At 37.4% G+C, this 16905-nt stretch overlaps 1 long non-coding RNA gene across 1 annotated transcript; it reads left to right on the forward strand.

Moving 5' to 3' along the window:
* Nucleotides 1-701: 701 nt before the first annotated feature.
* Nucleotides 702-12316, forward strand: LOC133275537 (uncharacterized). The gene is made up of 3 exons (XR_009745576.1): nt 702-1315; nt 11308-11765; nt 11965-12316. It is a non-coding gene; the product is annotated as an uncharacterized LOC133275537 (long non-coding RNA).
* The last annotated feature ends 4589 nt before the right edge of the window (nt 12317-16905 follow it).

A 16905-nucleotide genomic window follows, 5' to 3' on the forward strand; every position in this document is an offset into this window, starting at 1 on the left:
TGGTTATTCTGAGCAGCTGCCCAAGTTTTCTTTGAAATAAATACCTGGAAAGATTTCTTTACCTAGAGAAATAAATGGAATTAGACTGCTATGAAAGCATCAAAGTGTCTCTGTATTTCTGTCTGAGGTTTTTGTGAATATTTGCGTTGCTCTTTTTTTTTGACACTATGGGTAACAGCAGAAGCAGCATGGATTAAACCTTCTCTTGCAGAGCATGGCACAGGCTGTAATAGAAGCCTCTCAAAAGGAAAAAAAACCACCACATTTCTTTGAAAAACCTCAGAAGATACATTAAAAAAAGAAGCCTCATGCTTATGGTAAGGTAACCCTTGATAAAAGACTACACAATATTAACTCCCCAAACCCTCTTGAAATTAAATTAAATCCATTGAAATTCTTTAGTAAAGGCCTAGCAGGTAATAGATTTTATTCTGTCAGTGTGCCCTACTGGATCTTTTCCTTCCAAACCACCTGAGATCCTCCTCTTAGTAGCAGAGGTGATTGTAGATATGTGTCCTAGAATTCAGAATATTACAGCAGTTCAGCTGTCCATTTCACTTCTCTCCTTTTTCTAAGTAGGGGTGAGCTCCTTATGCCAAAGTACTGAGAATCTCAGAAATTCTTTTTCTCCCTCTTTCTGACCACTTCTCCTTGCCTTCAGAACAAAAATGACATTGGCTTTATGAAATAACCTGTGACAGTATGGAGAGCAGTGCCTGGGCTTTGTTGGTGCCAGCAGCTCCTTCAGTACTGGCTGTCCAGAGCCTCATGTTCAGTATGGCTTTCAGACAGGCTTCTGCATGCATAGCACTGCCAGCCTATTCACTCACTCACTCCTGCAGCTGTGTCTTTATCAATCCCACCTGGGAAGGAGAGGGATCAAAATGGTGATGAAAAGACAAGACTTTTTACCTGTGAGCTAAAGTGAAGTGTGATGGGAAGCACTCACCTGTCTGCATCAAATAACTGTTGTTACAGCATCAAGCTTTTTGCATGTTGTGCAAACTGACTAATAGCAGCAGGTTGATATATTTTTTATAATGTGCTTACTATATCCTGTATACTCCAGGAAAAAAACAGGAATATATTTTATAATGTTGGGGACTATTTTGAAGAATTACAGTTAGAGCACTATAATTTCCCTGCAATTTCCCAGTATAAATCATCTCCTCTATCTTTGATACCTGTGGTTTTTTCTGACCCTCTCACGTTTCTGTTTTTGCAATACTGCAGTATGTGAAACACTTGTTATTACAAGCAATGATGATACTGAAGAAATAACAAGATTCTACAGCATAAATAGTTTTGTCAATAGGTATATGAATTAAAGGGTGGGAGGGGAGCTGGCGGTAAGAGAACTGACACTTTACAGTAACATTGACTTCCTTTATACAAGTTTTTGCTGTTTTGAAGTTTGAAGATTAAAAATACAAAGGGATGTCTTGCTTATGGGAAACTTCACCTCCCCAGACAGTATCTGATAGGCTTGTTACCAAAAAGCCAAAGGTTTGTGTGAAATGATACTTATGCCTGTGCCTGGATGTATGTTGTGCTGTTATTGGGCTAAAGAATCTTAATCACATCTTAACACTCTCCCTTCTCAAAGAATCTGTGTTTAATTTGGAAAACTGACCTGGAAAATAATTTTGCAAGCGGAACCCTCAGTAGAACATGATATAAACATACTAATTCTAGCAGCATTTGAGAATGAAGATGCTTTAGTCCCTTGTCTATCAGCAATTTGCTTGAGGTCTGAAGGAGCGGATTAATAGTGTGTGGCAAAGTGGTGTCCTTAGTCCCCAGAGGCAAAACTATGGGTGATATGGCACAGCAGAACCTCTACCTCACAGTCCATGGACAGCCTGTGTCCTGGTCTTGAGATGCAGGTATGACCTGGTCTTTTCCTGTACCGCATGATGCCTTTCAAGTTGTCTAACAGCTATAGGCAGAAGTGGGTATCAAGCAGTGTGCCCATATTACTTTACTGAGTGAAGGTTCATTTCTAGCGTTTGTTCAAGGGACATAAAGCAGGAAAACTGCTGCATACATCTAGCCTCTAAATGCTTCCTAGAGCTAGCACTCATATTCATGTGGGAAAATAGAAAGGCCTGAGAGGCTGTATTTCTTCCTATGAAATCACCAAGACCTCAGTTAAATGTTTTCAGGCCTATGGTTTTCAGTAACGTTACTAAATCAGTCTCTGCACAGAAATCTTAAGAGTGGAGCAAAGGAATGGTTGGAAGATTTCATTGCGTTTACTGCAGTGATTACACAGACTCTTAATGCTCAGAGTTCTAGTATAAGGTGAGTGGCAGCAGGTTCTGCATTTTGGAGGAAACCCTCACATTAAAAAGAATGTTTCAAAGCAGAAATATTTCAGATTCCTGTAAAGATGGAATGACAGGGTGGGGAAAGGCAGGTAGGGTCACTCCAGAGTGGCATAAATGAAAACCATTGCTTCTCATCTGAAATCATAATGTAAAAGATTTTTTCTTTGTAGACTGTTCATTCCAGAGGTGGAATTGTATTGTGTGTATTTTATTCACTTGAGTTTTATTCTTGTTTGTTTTCTGGTGAAATGTAATAAAAATGGAGAGAATGTCTAACAGTCTTGATATGGAGTGTGCCTAGCTCTCTATCAGTGATTGGTATTGACTTTAAAGATTGTTACCCATCTTTCTCTCTCTCCCTGCAATGTGTATTGGACTGTTACGTTAAGTCATATGCCAGGATTAAGAGATTAGTTTTGAAAGCCCTCCCCCTACACTGCATAGTTTGAAGTTCCTCTGCTGTCTTTATATTATCATCCATGGTATTACTATTGATAAAATAATGGTCTGACTTTTCAGAAAAAATACATTTAATGTGCCTCAAATGAACTTCATGCAAAATTCTGCCAACTGCTTTCAGTTATAGCTTGTATGTAAATCTGTAAACTCTAGATATTAAAAGAAAGGTGATTCATAACCATCCTTAGAATTCACCATGCAAATGTCTACAAGAAGTAATGTCACTTCAGAGTCCTAGCATTTCAGAGCTAACTTGTTAATTACACAGAGAATAATTAGGCGATACTTATGTCTGTAATCTTCTTAGTCAGCTATGTAGATATTTGCAACTACAGAACCTTGATTTTTTTTTATAGCATTTGAATATATGATTATATTTTTGCTCTTCATATATACAACATTATTTTAAACAGCATGAAGCATTCAGCTAGTGTAATTCATTCTGTTCTTATCTCAACCCACTGGTTTCACCTTTTCTTTTTGATTCTTTTCCCCATCCCACTGTGAGGGGGAGTGGAGGGGAGTGAATGAGCTGCTGCAAAGTATTTAGTTGTTGGCTGCACTTAAACCATGACACAAATCAGGGAAGAATCCTCTGTGAATGTGCAGTGGTCGGTGTATACGTGTGTTAGTGTGTACGTGTGCTTGTGTGTACATGTGCTAGTGTGTATGTGTGCACACACATGTTGATGAAAAGCTTTATCAGTCCTACTCTGTGCTGCAAAAATAATTTTAAAGTGTCCCCCTCTCTTTCTGAAACATCTTGGGGCTAATTCCAGAGATCAGGAGAAAACATAAAGGTGGGAGACAGAAAGCAGAAGTATTTATACATAAACCAGAAGGGGGGGAAAAGTTTTTTTTAAAGAAAAGCTTAAAAGAAATGCCATGATACTGCTTATCTGTATCTTTTATTTTTTCTGCCCTTCTGATCCTGAAATACAGTTTTAATATGTTCAGAAAGTTGATTTGAAACATGCCACAATAAGAGACTATAGAGCACTATCTCAGTGATACCAAAGAGTATGTAGGTTTCAATGGGTTTTGAGCAAAAATAACAAGAGGTAGGCTTTTTAATCTGGGTAGCTATTTGTGGAATGAAGTGTGTATGTACATGTGTGTGTATGTGTCTGTATAGACATGTACAAATAGTTATATAAGTGTCAGCAAAAGCTGCTCAATTACATGCTAATACATCTCTAGTGTTTATTGGGTGCATTTTAAATGCAGTTTTTTGTTTCCATATGGACTGTATTTTCAAGCTCCTTCTCTTTCTGCCCTTCACCTCATTGGAGTACTCATTTTCTTTGTACAGAAGACCAGCAGGAGGTCTGTAAAATGACTTTTTTGTAGTGAGGACTAGAGGATTTGGCCTATAGTTTTAGTGTAGATGAAAGAAATAATAGATTTCTTTAAAAAAACCCAAGGAAAATCAGGACCATTCTGTTCAATACTACATCATTGTTTCCAGTAATTGCCTTGTACAGGTTGCAAGTTTTTCCACTTTATGTAAATACATTAACTTCTGAAAATCCCTTATAGCTGTGAGGTGGGACCTTTTGGAGGTGTTCTTTTGAAGGTTCATGGGTCTCTTAAACACACATTTTTTTTCTTGAAAGTAAATCTTGTAGACTCACTGTCACAAATCCTTCTTGTTAGGAATTCTGCTTGAAGAACTGTTTGAATTTCAATATCAGGTATTTCAAACAAATGCATTTAGTGCCTCAATACATGTTCTTGTGGTCACTCATTGGCCCTAAATAAAAAAGGGAACCTCTGATAATTTGAAATCTATTTCTAGCAACCCTTTGAAGAAAAAAATAAAGCAAAATCTAAGGTTTTTATAGTAACTCCAGAAAGTGAAAAAAAGGGAAAGTAAGTGCAAGTAAACTCACAAGTTTTGAAGCTGTTGAAAACAACAAAAAAAAACCAATCCTACAAAAAATACCAAGATTCAGAAAGCAACTTTCCATACCTTCCACAAGGACTTGGTGAAACTCTTCTGGTTCATATTTATGCAGTGGTGTTACAAAATAACTCAGGACATCATTTGCCTCTGTCCTTTGATTAGAGCAGGACTTCACTGTTGCTCACAGCCCTTTCTAATTGAGTTTTGACTCTGAGGATGGTTGCTCCACAGCTGCTTTGGGCAGCTCATTCTATTGGATGACTGGGCTTGTGAAATTTGGCTTTTAACGTGGAGTCATATTTTTGCTTGATGTGATTGATGCCTGTTGTTCCGTATCATTTTGCACCTCTGAGAAGCATTTAACGCCATCTTCTCTATAATCACAAATCGGGTACTTGAAGACAGCAATAACATCTCCTTTTAGCTTTTTTTTTTCTTTTCTGCTTCATAATGTGCTCCAATTCCCTATACTTTTATAATTAAGATAAATGAGAGGTGCAAAAGTCTGTAACAGAAAGCAGTGCAGTAACACATAAGTAGGTTTTTGTTTTGACTCCTAAATAAAGCAAATAATTATATGCATATCTGTCATTATCAGCTTCAGCTGTCAAGTGAATAACAGTTGTATCTTTTTCTATAGTGAAATTCTAGTCTAGCAGATTTTACTGATCTCAGGACAAACGGTCTGTTTTACACATTATGCAGGAGTGAGGCCATAAGGTTTTGAAGCAGTTACATCTGAATTTCTTTCTGTAGCAAAGTATGGCTGTTTTGTTTGATATAATTCTGAAAATTCTGATATGCTATAGTGCAAAGGTTTTGTGGGCTACAAATCTGGAAAGAGAAAATCTACTTTTAAGGATTAGAAACGGAGAAAAAAATATAATCTCAAGAAAGTGTTTTAATAAAAGCTAGCCTTTTTGCCCAATGTCTCTGCCCTTGTGGACTTAAGGAAATACATATCACAGATTTAAAGACTTTAGCTGTAAGACAATTAAGGGAGCACTTAGATTACTTGAAAGCTTTTCTGGCTTATGTTGAATTGTTACAAGATTCGTACAGTTCAAGGACATCATCTTCTTGTTAAGAAAACCAGAAGTGAACTTGCTTCTTGAAGTCCAGCCACATTTTATGGTCAGGGTCTCTAGGAAGGAGAATCATAAATCTGGAATGTTATAAAATATTTTCCAATAATTCAAGGTCAAGCTATAAATCTGAGTTACCAGGTCTTTTCCTAGGTATGAATTTTCCCTGGTTCTTAGAGCTTAAAGCTTCCAAGAAGTGACCCTTTAAATGCTATCAACATTAATTTTAGCAGCAAATGTGAACATTAACCTGGCTAAGCTGGGTAGCATGAGTTGCTTAAAAGTAGTATATGGTCAAAGGTTTTTTATGTAACATGGAACCCGAAACATATTCCATGTTACACAAATGCAGAACATGTAAAATATCCTCTTAGCCTGATACTCTTTCCATCTAAAAATGATAACCGTTTTGCAAATCCAGACATGTGCATACTCATGTACATGTTCCTATATAAACACTGAGGATCCTGTGTATCACTGCCCCTTTGAAATACTCCTTGGTATTTCCTATATGCCTATAGAACCAAGTGTAGAGCACAGCAACCTGGCATCTAAATGGAGTTGGATAATAGTGAAGCACATTGTACCCAGCATTCATGCTTTCTCTGCTGAGATTATTACCAGCATCTTGCTTTCATCTGCAGTGCTCTGAGTCATCACCAATTCTTACTTCATGATCTACTTTTCTCCTCTGCTCTCCTCCTCCCACTTCCTTCCCACACACATTTGCATTGTTCTTCCAGAAGACGTGTGCTGCATTGAGCTGGATCAATCAAAGTGTGCATTTCCCTGAACAGTAGTACAGTTAGGTGGCATCCGGTGAAAAAAGAAAGACGCTGTCAGTGCTTGTCCCCAGTTTAGGTGAAGGACAGCACAGACCTCTGTGTTAGTAATACAGTATGTCTTCCAAAGTTTAAAATGTTCAAATTATTCCAAAGAATGCTGCATAAATGGACATAAACAGCTATGGTTTTCTAAACACAGAAAACCCAACCTCACTCCTCCTTAGCTGGAAAGGGAAGGGACACTAGCAACTGTGTCTCCAGTAAGTAGATTGAAATGTGTGGTTAAACTGCAAGCCAAAACACACTGAGACATAACATGCATCCCATTGAATGCACTACTAAAAAGTGGTCTTAGGGAGAGCTGTGTAATGAACCATTTTGTTCTGTACAACATATTCAAGTTCTATCTTGTCAACAGGAAGCCATCAACAAGCTGAAAAAGCAGCTGTGGCTCAGGCAGAGAGAGAGATGTGCTCTCAGCACTTGGACTGGACAGAACTTCAAATTTCTGGACACTTCTGGTAACCCCTCCACTGCTCTGGAGTAGGGTTCATTGGTCCTGCAAGGACCTGGAAGTCAGTGTCATGTATGCTTTAGTTCAGTGCAAACTTCACATCATCCAATGTATCATGACAAGAGCTAAGAAACCAGCTTATCAGTTATAGAAGGACCTGAGGCAACTGACTGAAAAAGTTTTACTAGATCTTCAAAGTAGTCTTTAGGTGAGAATTTGTGTAGTATTTATCTGTCACTGTGCTTTTCTACTTTGAGTAAGAAAGTGCTGGCTCCTGTGGCACTTCAGATACGAAGCCAGACTGGTGACAAGGAGCTTGGTACCTCTGATGTACACAGTGAAATCAGAGATACTAATTAGATTGTCCCCAAAGGACCAGTGTTTACAAATCAAAGGTAAGTATTACAATCCAAAGGTAAGAAGGCATGCACTGAGATAGAAGGTGTCAATATGTTAAACTGAAGTTGGAGAGTAGGGGTTTGGATATTAACACCTCTGTTTTCAGCTCCCAGAATATTTCTTAACTTCAGGGACATTCAGAAAGTCCATCTTTAAAGAGATCTACCAGAGACAACATGAGTGAAAGCGTTGCTTCACCGATTTATCTTGAATTTCACTTAGCCAGAAAAGGTGGTTATATTCAGGCCCCAGTTATGAATTTGCAGCTCTGCCCCATTGCTGGGCCTTGGTAATTATCATACAGGAACCAGAAAGTGAAACTGGCTTGGAAAGCTGTGAGCAGGCTAAGCTGAGGCAAAAGCGGGAAGCAGCGGTCAGGAGTTTTTGGTGGTTTTCAATTATATCAATTTCAGTTACATCTTTTGGGGGCCTAATAGTCATAATCTGACAGTCTTGGAAACACTGCTGCTGATCTTTCATGGTGTAATTGACAGTAAAGGCATTAAATGTATCTAATGTTGCAGCTAAACAAAACTTGCTTCCAATATGTGAAGTACTGATAAACACAGCATAAAAAATAGTACCACCCTTATTTTAAGTGGGTATTGCTTGAATTTAAAATAAATAATCAATTTGACAGGGCAGTTGTTTTTTTTTTTCCTTTTTTTGCTTTTACTTGATCAATAAATGATTTTAAGAGGTTTTGAAGATTGGTGTATATAATTTATGACTTTTTTTACATAATCTAACTGTTGTAGATCATGCAAACTTTTTTTTCTTAATTAAGTTGAATGTGGATGAAAGCATAAAACTCTTTAAAGTAAGTAAATGGGTAAAGATGCATGATTTTCAGAGAATCCACATGGTTGGATGGTTGTGCAAAGAATATGTGCATTTTCAGCTTCACAACTTTCCAACACTGAGCTAAGACATATGTCATACTGTCTCAAAACCACTTTTTCTACTTCCTGTTACCCCTTGGAGCAGAGCAGAGGCCACTGTGGAAACAGCAGAGAAAAGCTCTTCCCACCTCATTTTGGAACTTCTTTTTTCTTATCCTGCTTTTGTTCCTCATGCAAAGAAAAGGGAATAAAGACTGAACTCCTTACTTCACCCCAAGCACCTCAAAGTCAAAGGTTTGATTGGAGCTTGGTTTCCTCAGACTTTCACTGTCTGAATATTGTAATAGTATGCAACAGATTTTTTCCAGGAAGTGTAAGTTTGACCTTAAATGTTGATCATTTAAGAAGATGAGCTATCATCTGTGAACAGTAGTGAGCAAGTTTAGACATTGGAAGGTATTTTTTCAGGCAAGTGTGGGAAAACCTGGAGAAAGGAAGGTTTCAAGGCAAGGAATAGCATGAAGGATTTTCTGGGTCAGCAACAGTGGAGGACAGGCTGGTCTTATCTTCAACTTAATAATCATGTTTTTTTAAATTTTGTGCCTGTTTACTATAGAAGAAGAAAAGGAAAATGAACAGATTGCTTTTCTTAGCAAAACTTCTTTGTGAATCTGTATTTTTCCATACTGGTTAGTCTTTTCCACCTAAAATGACACGGTGTTGGAAGAGGGAATAAAATCTGTCAGAAACTTCACCCCTCCAGAATGCATTTCCAATGATGAGTGTGGGCCAACTTACTGAACATCAGCAAGCTGAAAATAAAGCTGGGATGTCAAACTGGAATGAGGTTGATATCTTTGTCAGTACACTTTTTTTCTGAAGGACAAACCTTAATTTTTGTTTACTAGTTTACAGGCTTGATAGACTAACTTTGCTCTAGGAACTGTAATGTTTAGCTCACAACTCTGGGTGTTTTTGTTTGTTTGTTTTTTGAATAAAAACCATTTTTAAGTGATGCCTTTATATTTTAACCCAGAATTTCATAAACTCTAAAGCAAATCTTCTTATGAGTGGATGACACACAGAGCCTCTTGCTAAATAATTGTTGCATGGGGTTTCATCTTCTGTGATATTTCCTAACTTAGTGACTCTAGGAAATAGCACTTATTGTAAGGCAGAAAGAGGATGTGTGTGCTGATCTTGGCAGGGGGAGAGCACATCACATTACCACACTATGTCAGACTGAGTTTGATATTGGAAAAAATGAGCTATTCTTGCTGTGCCAAAATTTAGGTTGCTAACCTTTTACCACTTTTCAGAACAAACTGAAGAAATAATAGCAATACTAGACCTTTTTATTTTTTTTTTTCTTTTTGACAGAGATTAGATTATTGCCAGTGTACACGTGAGCACATATAAAATTAGCTATTGTGACATTGTGATATTTCTTTGAGATATGTGAAAGGATTTTTTTTCTTGAACCAGAGGAATCTGATGCTGTTTTAATCCTGTTGTGATTCAGTTGTTACATACTCTGAGAATTCTAAGTGTTTTGAGAATATGGACTGTTTCATCATGATAGATTACAAGCTTTCCCTTCTGCCATCCTCCTCTGGCTATTTTTTGGCTACTCTGTTGTGTTGCATGCAGCAAATGAATTGTATGTTTTTATAAGGTCCCAGCAATATTTTTCTTGAGCTTTTCTAACACAATTAAAACAACTAACTTGTGCTAAGTGTCTTTAAGCATTTATTACAAAATATCCTACAGTGAAATAGTAATAAGCTATAAAACAAAAATAATGAAACAAATCTTTTTATTTCAGAGTGTTTAATTTCCCTGTGCTGTCTTTTCTTTTACCTGTCTTTAAATCACTCAAATATTTACTTGGCTCTTTGCCACAGTTTGTCTCATACAAGAGCCTACTGTTTACCTGGCTGTTACTTTAAAAGCATATATTTCTAATATTTCTGCACCTCTGTTTGCTGACTTTAATTGTGCCCATTAACAAGAGGTGATAGAGAAGCATTTAAAATTGCATAAATGACTTTATATAAAACTCATTTTAATCCTTTAAATGAAATTGAAATGATTGCTTAACTGAATCTAACTTTTGCTCAGATTTACCTTCTGCATTTCTCCCTCAGACTCTCACCTGTCTACCCAAGTAGGGTGATTTTCACAGAACTTTCTGAATACAGTAGAAGTTTGGAAAAGGCCAAATTAATATTTATCTAAAAAGACCAGCCTGTCTTGATTTTTTTATTGAATAATCTAGTGTTGTCTTCAGTTTTTCTCTTCCATTGTTGTTTTTAATCTGCAGTAAAAGTTTTCTGTGTCCTAGGACAAATAACATTCTTGATTAAAAGAAAGGATAAAATCAACTTGGAGGAGGCAAACAAAATGAGAAGGCTGATAGTTTTGTAAATTTTGATTTAATGTAGCTGTTATTGCAGGCAACTAATCAATTTGAAATATTTTGTCCATAAAGTACATCTAATAGGCAGCACGTAACCTTTTTCCATGCTACTGCAGTGCATCTCACATATTTTTTACTTCTGTTCTGTCCCCTCTTCCCCCATCTCTTACTGGTATTGTGAAAATTATTATGTCAGTCAAGAAAGATGGGTGGTCATATCAGATTCTATTATCAGTTCTACCAATGGAGCAAATAAGCCAGGTACATGGACTTTCACAAGACTTCATAGAGCATGTTTCTGGGACAATACTTTCAAAAATATATTTCAAAATGTATGTTCCAGGATGTAGGCTCTTGGGATTTTCAGTGCTACAGAAGTGTTTTGGTGATACATAAACTTCTCAGAGAAGGTTGCGCCTGCTTATAGTGAGCTGGTTTTCAATATTTCCTTCTATTATTTTATTTATATTATTTATATTTATATTATTTGTTATATTCCTTCTAACTATTTTTCTGTAAAGAAGCTTTGAATTTACTGCCTGTTCTAATTACTTTGTTGTTTTTATAGTGTGAGAATAAACAAAGCCAGCCAGTGTATCTTTGGACAGACTTTTTCTGAGTATCAGCATTATGAACATTTAAAGATGGCTTAGAGTGTGTATGTGTGTAACATATAAATTGAAGAGCTTACAGGCAGGGAAACTGAGGGAAAGAGATGTGCAAGATCCTGATGTGCAAGTTAAGTCTATGGGATCAGTCTGGTTTCTTAACTGTTTCAAATTAAAAGATGGGTATTGTGAGTTAAGATTATAAAAATCTTCTGGACTCTTGTAGCTTTATGGCAATAGTTTCTTGACAAGCCACTGAGGAAGAAGTAATGCATGCCATGTGCTTTCTTTGGAGACTTCTGTCTAACCCATTCAGACATCCCCAGAGAGAAAAATCATGTCAAAATGTGGAGAAGGGTAAGAGATGCACTATCAGAAGATGACCAACAGCATCGCTATAAGCAGACCAGCCTTCTAGGTAAATATTTGTGGTTTATGCTTGTAAATACCTTGCTCAAAGGCACTTTTGTGCTTCCATGTCATAATGACTGCAATCAGCTGTAGGAATATATTTCTATCCCCAAAATAATCATAATTTGGATGTTAGGAATATCAAATATGAAGTTATCCTGTATCTAATTGGAAAAATGAACACAAGTACTCTTGTCATCTGACAGATAGCAAAACACTGGGAGGACTTGCAGACCACAGCTAATTGTGTATGACAATGAATCTGGCATCCTAGGTGGGAAGCAGTCCATGTGGAAGCAGAAAACTGTGTTAGAAGCAAACAATACAGAAGTTACTGTCACATAAGATACTTACTGGGGAAAAACTGAAAATGGACAGAGAACCTGCAGCAAGCAAGCTGGTCTACTCGTTAAGAGACAGACTAACCAGCAGTTAGCTCAGAAGTATCATATTGAGGAAAGATAGTCCAAAATGGAGGTTCAGAAGCCTACCCTGACAGTGGTCATGGCTTGCTTCAGCTAAAGCTGTGCTTTATATAAAACAAAAGAAAGAATAGAAAAAAAAAAAAAATCTCCACCCTGTTATTTCAGGCACTAGCTTTGGAATGAACAGGCCTGTCTTTAAGTATACTGTAGAGCACACAGGAAAGAACATCCAAGAGATGTCCTGTGAACCACAGTGAAGTATGTGAGTGCCATTTTGTAACCAAAATGGAAATACTATGGGAAAGATTGTTTCTGTTGGCATTTTCTTCTTTTTCTGTGTGGGCTCTTTTGTGTTGGGTGGCATTACTATTGCTTTGACTCTAGTTCTGTCAGGACTTCTGCAAACATGACACAACTATGACTTTTGTATAGTGTAGGTAAGATGGCATTTACTGCAGAGTGTCATATAGTCGTGTGATTTTGCATATAATGCGGGACAATTAACTAGCAGACACAGCTTCACTGGTAGGAAGCAATTAGTGAGCAAGTAATCTGTTTTGCTAAAGGCAGGGTGGATTTGGTAGAGGTAATAGGGTAGATCCCACATGGAGCTTTTTTAGTACCTTCTTCTGAGGTGGTAGTCCTTTTTCAGGATGATTGCACAGAGCACAGCTCCCTGCCTGGCATTCACCTCATTGCTTTTTAAAGTTGTGTTTGTTCATTTGCTGAGACAAAGTCATATTAGTATCTATAAGAATCTAGAAGTTAGTACTAGGAAAAAATGAAACTGAAAAAAAGGAATATCAGACTAAAAGAAGGAAAAATACGCCATTGTTGAAGGGCTCTTCTGAATGAGAGTTCAACAAGGAGTGGTCCATGGGCAACAAGTATTCAAATAATGTTCTTTCTCCTTTTCATTTTCCCTTTTAAACTGGATGGTGGAAAGAATCGAAGAAAAGACACAATGGGTAAGAATGTTTATTCGACGTTTCATAGTATAAAATGAACTCATTCATCGTGCAATTTTTGAATGCCATACACAAAGCTAAATCCTGAGCTGTTCTCGGCATCAAGCATTCATGCAGAACCATGAAGAAAAGATGTTCATCATAAATCTGACTTTGTGCTTATGGGTGTGCTGCCACCATCTAAGGGCACAAAATTATAATGGGGCATGTTAAAGCTATTCCAGAACACCCATTTCAGAATAACTGTGCCCAGTGTTATTCTGGAATGATTTTATGTGTAAGGAAGAAATAAGTGTGTGGCACTTCTGAGAGCTTATCATAGATTTATTGCTCATTTTGGGCCAGATAGTGAATAGTGCCTCAAGGATACCAAAATATGATCCCTGTCCTGAACAGGTACAGCTTAGGTCATACAGGCAACCTATGAAGCAAAGATGTCAAATCATCATTGCCTGAGGGTTGATAGCAGCATAGCAGTATGCCTGCACAAAAAGCTGTATTGTTTACTCTTGACCTTAAAATAATTTGATCTGATTTGACAAATTAAGTAGAAATGTTTTCTTTCTTCAAGAAGTAGTTCTTGGCAATTGCAAACAAGCCAGAAAAAGTATGTGCAAAATAGATTCCTTAGCAAATATTCAACAACAACAAAAGAGTATTATAACATATATTCTCTAGCATGAATAATGTTTTCACAGTAAGGCTGTCAAATTAATTTTACAGGATGAAATGCATTATGGAGGTAGTTTCCTTGATTTAAACAGAGTTGCCCTTGGGATGAATTTATCCTGTGTCTATTAGGGTTTTCTAAGGTGTGTGCCTTCAGATTCTTTGGAACTGCTTAATTCTGATGTGCAGATACGCTGAATATTAGTGTAACTGAGCTGAGCCATAAGAGCTGACTTCCATGCAAGGAAAATTATGCAAATCAAAGAAAGTCTGCATAATTTCAAGTCCAAGTGATGTACGGAGTATGCAGAGAAATTTTTTTTTTTTTTTTTTTTAATTTCATGCTCCGATGCTTTGTTCTTTCAAGGCCCCTGGACAAGATGAGACCAAAGATTGGTTTTCAAGAGTACATTTCTTGAGAAAACTAATCTATACAACATTTTGTAAACACATTAAAATAAAACAGCATCAAGTTTTAAGTACTGGTGGAGAACACCATTGTCTGAATTAGAAGACAAAACCAACAACAAACAAACCCAGCCAAACAACCCCTCTTCCTTCCCCAAAATGTAGTCCAGTTAAAAATCTTTGTGATAAATGCCAAGGTGACACCATATTGACTTTGAAAATCTGGACTTGGAAGTTGTGTTGGATAAGGAGTATGAGTGCCCCATTGTTATTTGACTAAACTCTTTAGGAAATGAACACAGGGTGGAACTGAGCATAAATATTTTACAGGGATATATGCAGGCTATATTCATAGTGGAAATCATATGAAATTGACAACTTTCAGTAACAGTTCCTATGGCATTGAACACAGTGGAATAATGGGTTTTGGGTGGCACAGGCCCAGTAAGTATTAGTATGCAGGGTAAGTATGGCTGTTGTTTGATACCTGAGGGCAGATGCCCAATCTTTTGGGGGCAATTCACAACAATCCAAGCTGGGATGCATTTATTTGGCTTGTGGCTGTATGAAACTACTGCTCATACCCTGGTTACTGCTACACTTGCCTTTCCCTCATCTTTCCAGTCTGCTCCCTCCTACTCCTGTGGTTCCAGGTAGAGAGAGGGAACACTCTGGGGTACAAAAGGTGAGTGTCAGAGTTGCTTATAAGGATGAAGAGTCCATGCTTTCTCAGCCTCTAGGGCAGATGGTGGTGGGTTTTATGGCTGTTCTCTAGTTTTCTCTGCCCTTCACTGAAATAGGAACCAACTCCTTGGCTTCTACCCAAAGTATAGTAGGGGTATTTTAGCTTCATTAGCATATGATGGAGTTGTTCTGGAGCAGAGGTGTCATGTGTGCTCCTTCCTCCCCCTTGCCTTAGGCAGACACAAATGTCATTGTTGCTTGGAGGGAGGAAAGAAGACAGGAGTCTGTACTGAAAAAGGCAAGATGCCATGCACCCTAAACTGCCTCTTAGTAAAGCTATTGTAGAGCAGGTAGCTATGGGGAAGTGCTTATGTGTATCTAGCCTATGTGGGTACCTTTTTACACTCCAGCTGTTGCTCTTCCTTCCCCTTAGATATATTGAAAAGGCTGTGGCCCCTTTTTGCAGGTTTCCCACTTGAATGCAATTACCTTCATGGGTGATTTCATTCCCTGTGAGCTCCTGCAAGAGTAAGTACAGCCCAGGCTGTCCATTTGGTTTTGTTTGAAAGTTGGTGAAATACTCTGCAAAAGGAAATCTTGACCACAGAATCAAGCATGTTCAGCTGAATTTTCTCTTCCTCTGCCCTGATTTTGCCTACACAGTGGCAAAAAAAAGACCTGGCCAAGCAGGACCGCTGCTAACTGCCTTCAGAAATAAAAATGTGACATTGTGTAGCAGTGTTTGAGGATCATGACATGCTTGGTGCACTCTATAATCTGATGCCTTTGTGCAGCACAACTTACAAAACCAAGCTACAGACACACCTCCTGGTAGAAATGAAGGTGGTAGTGATTGTGGAGGCTATCAGAGGTCCTGGTCTCAGCAAGCTCCAAGATTGTTTGGGATCTGGGCAGAGTTTTTACACTGTCAGTCACTGAGTAACTGCAGCATTTTTGCCTGATGTTACGAGAGACTGAGCAGGAGGATAGGCATGTGTATTGTTTTGGGGATCACAACTACTTGCTCTAATGCTGTGGTGTCATTAGCAGCATACGTCTTGTGGGACATATATGTCATGTAAATCAATGCAAATAAAAACCAGAATTTTCATTGCATCTTTCCATAGAATAATTTGATTTTTCTCCCTCCTTATATCATCTGTTTCAGAAATCTTTGCAAGGATAGAGTATCTGTATATACAGACTCCAATACTATATTTCTTTGTGACTTAATTTCACTCTCACAGTAAAGCCAAGCTGGTTTTGGCAACTGTCAATCAAAGCCAGTTGTGATGTATTTTAGGTGCTGAAGCTGATTATAGCCTGCATATATCCCTGTAAAATATTAGCTAGATTTCTAGTTCTGAAATGCAACTTGTTTTATGATTCTGTTATTTCTTGTGAGTTTGTTTCATTTGTTGCTTGCCTTTCTATTTTCTTTGTTTTAAAGTTTTAAACTAGATCTGGGTGGTTAATTTATCTGCAAATATATAATAGCTTCATCATAGAAGTATTTTCAAATGGTATAATTAGTTCATATAAGAAACATTTATGTCTTAAACCACTTTAAATTCATATAAAATTAATCTATTTTCTGATTATGATTTCAGTGTATTTTCATGTAAAATTGTGTGAATTGCTTCATACTGATATATGCAAAGTTTTGGTATGAAGCAGGAGGCATATATTTGTGATATCTTCCAATGGCTTCACATGTAAATTGAGAGGGAAACTGATTGTTATTGGCACTTCATATTTTTAAATTTTATTGGAGTTGTGGTATAATTACCCTTTTGAGCTGGAATTTAACTGCACAGAATATGGACGCATTTATGGTAATTTAACAAATGACTGTATTGCGAAACAGTCAAATCAAACAAGATTTAACCTTCTTGCAAGTGGGTTGCTTTTTTTGTTTTGTTTCTCTTCTTGGTTTGGGGTTTTAGCTCTTTTCATAACTTACAAAAGAGTGAGACTTACAAAAAGATGGATA

Source organism: Pezoporus flaviventris, unplaced genomic scaffold (assembly GCF_033815535.1).
Source record: "Pezoporus flaviventris isolate CSIRO_AGI_PZ_B2104156 unplaced genomic scaffold, CSIRO_AGI_Pfla_v1 ptg000040l, whole genome shotgun sequence".
NCBI lineage: Eukaryota > Metazoa > Chordata > Aves > Psittaciformes > Psittacidae > Pezoporus > Pezoporus flaviventris.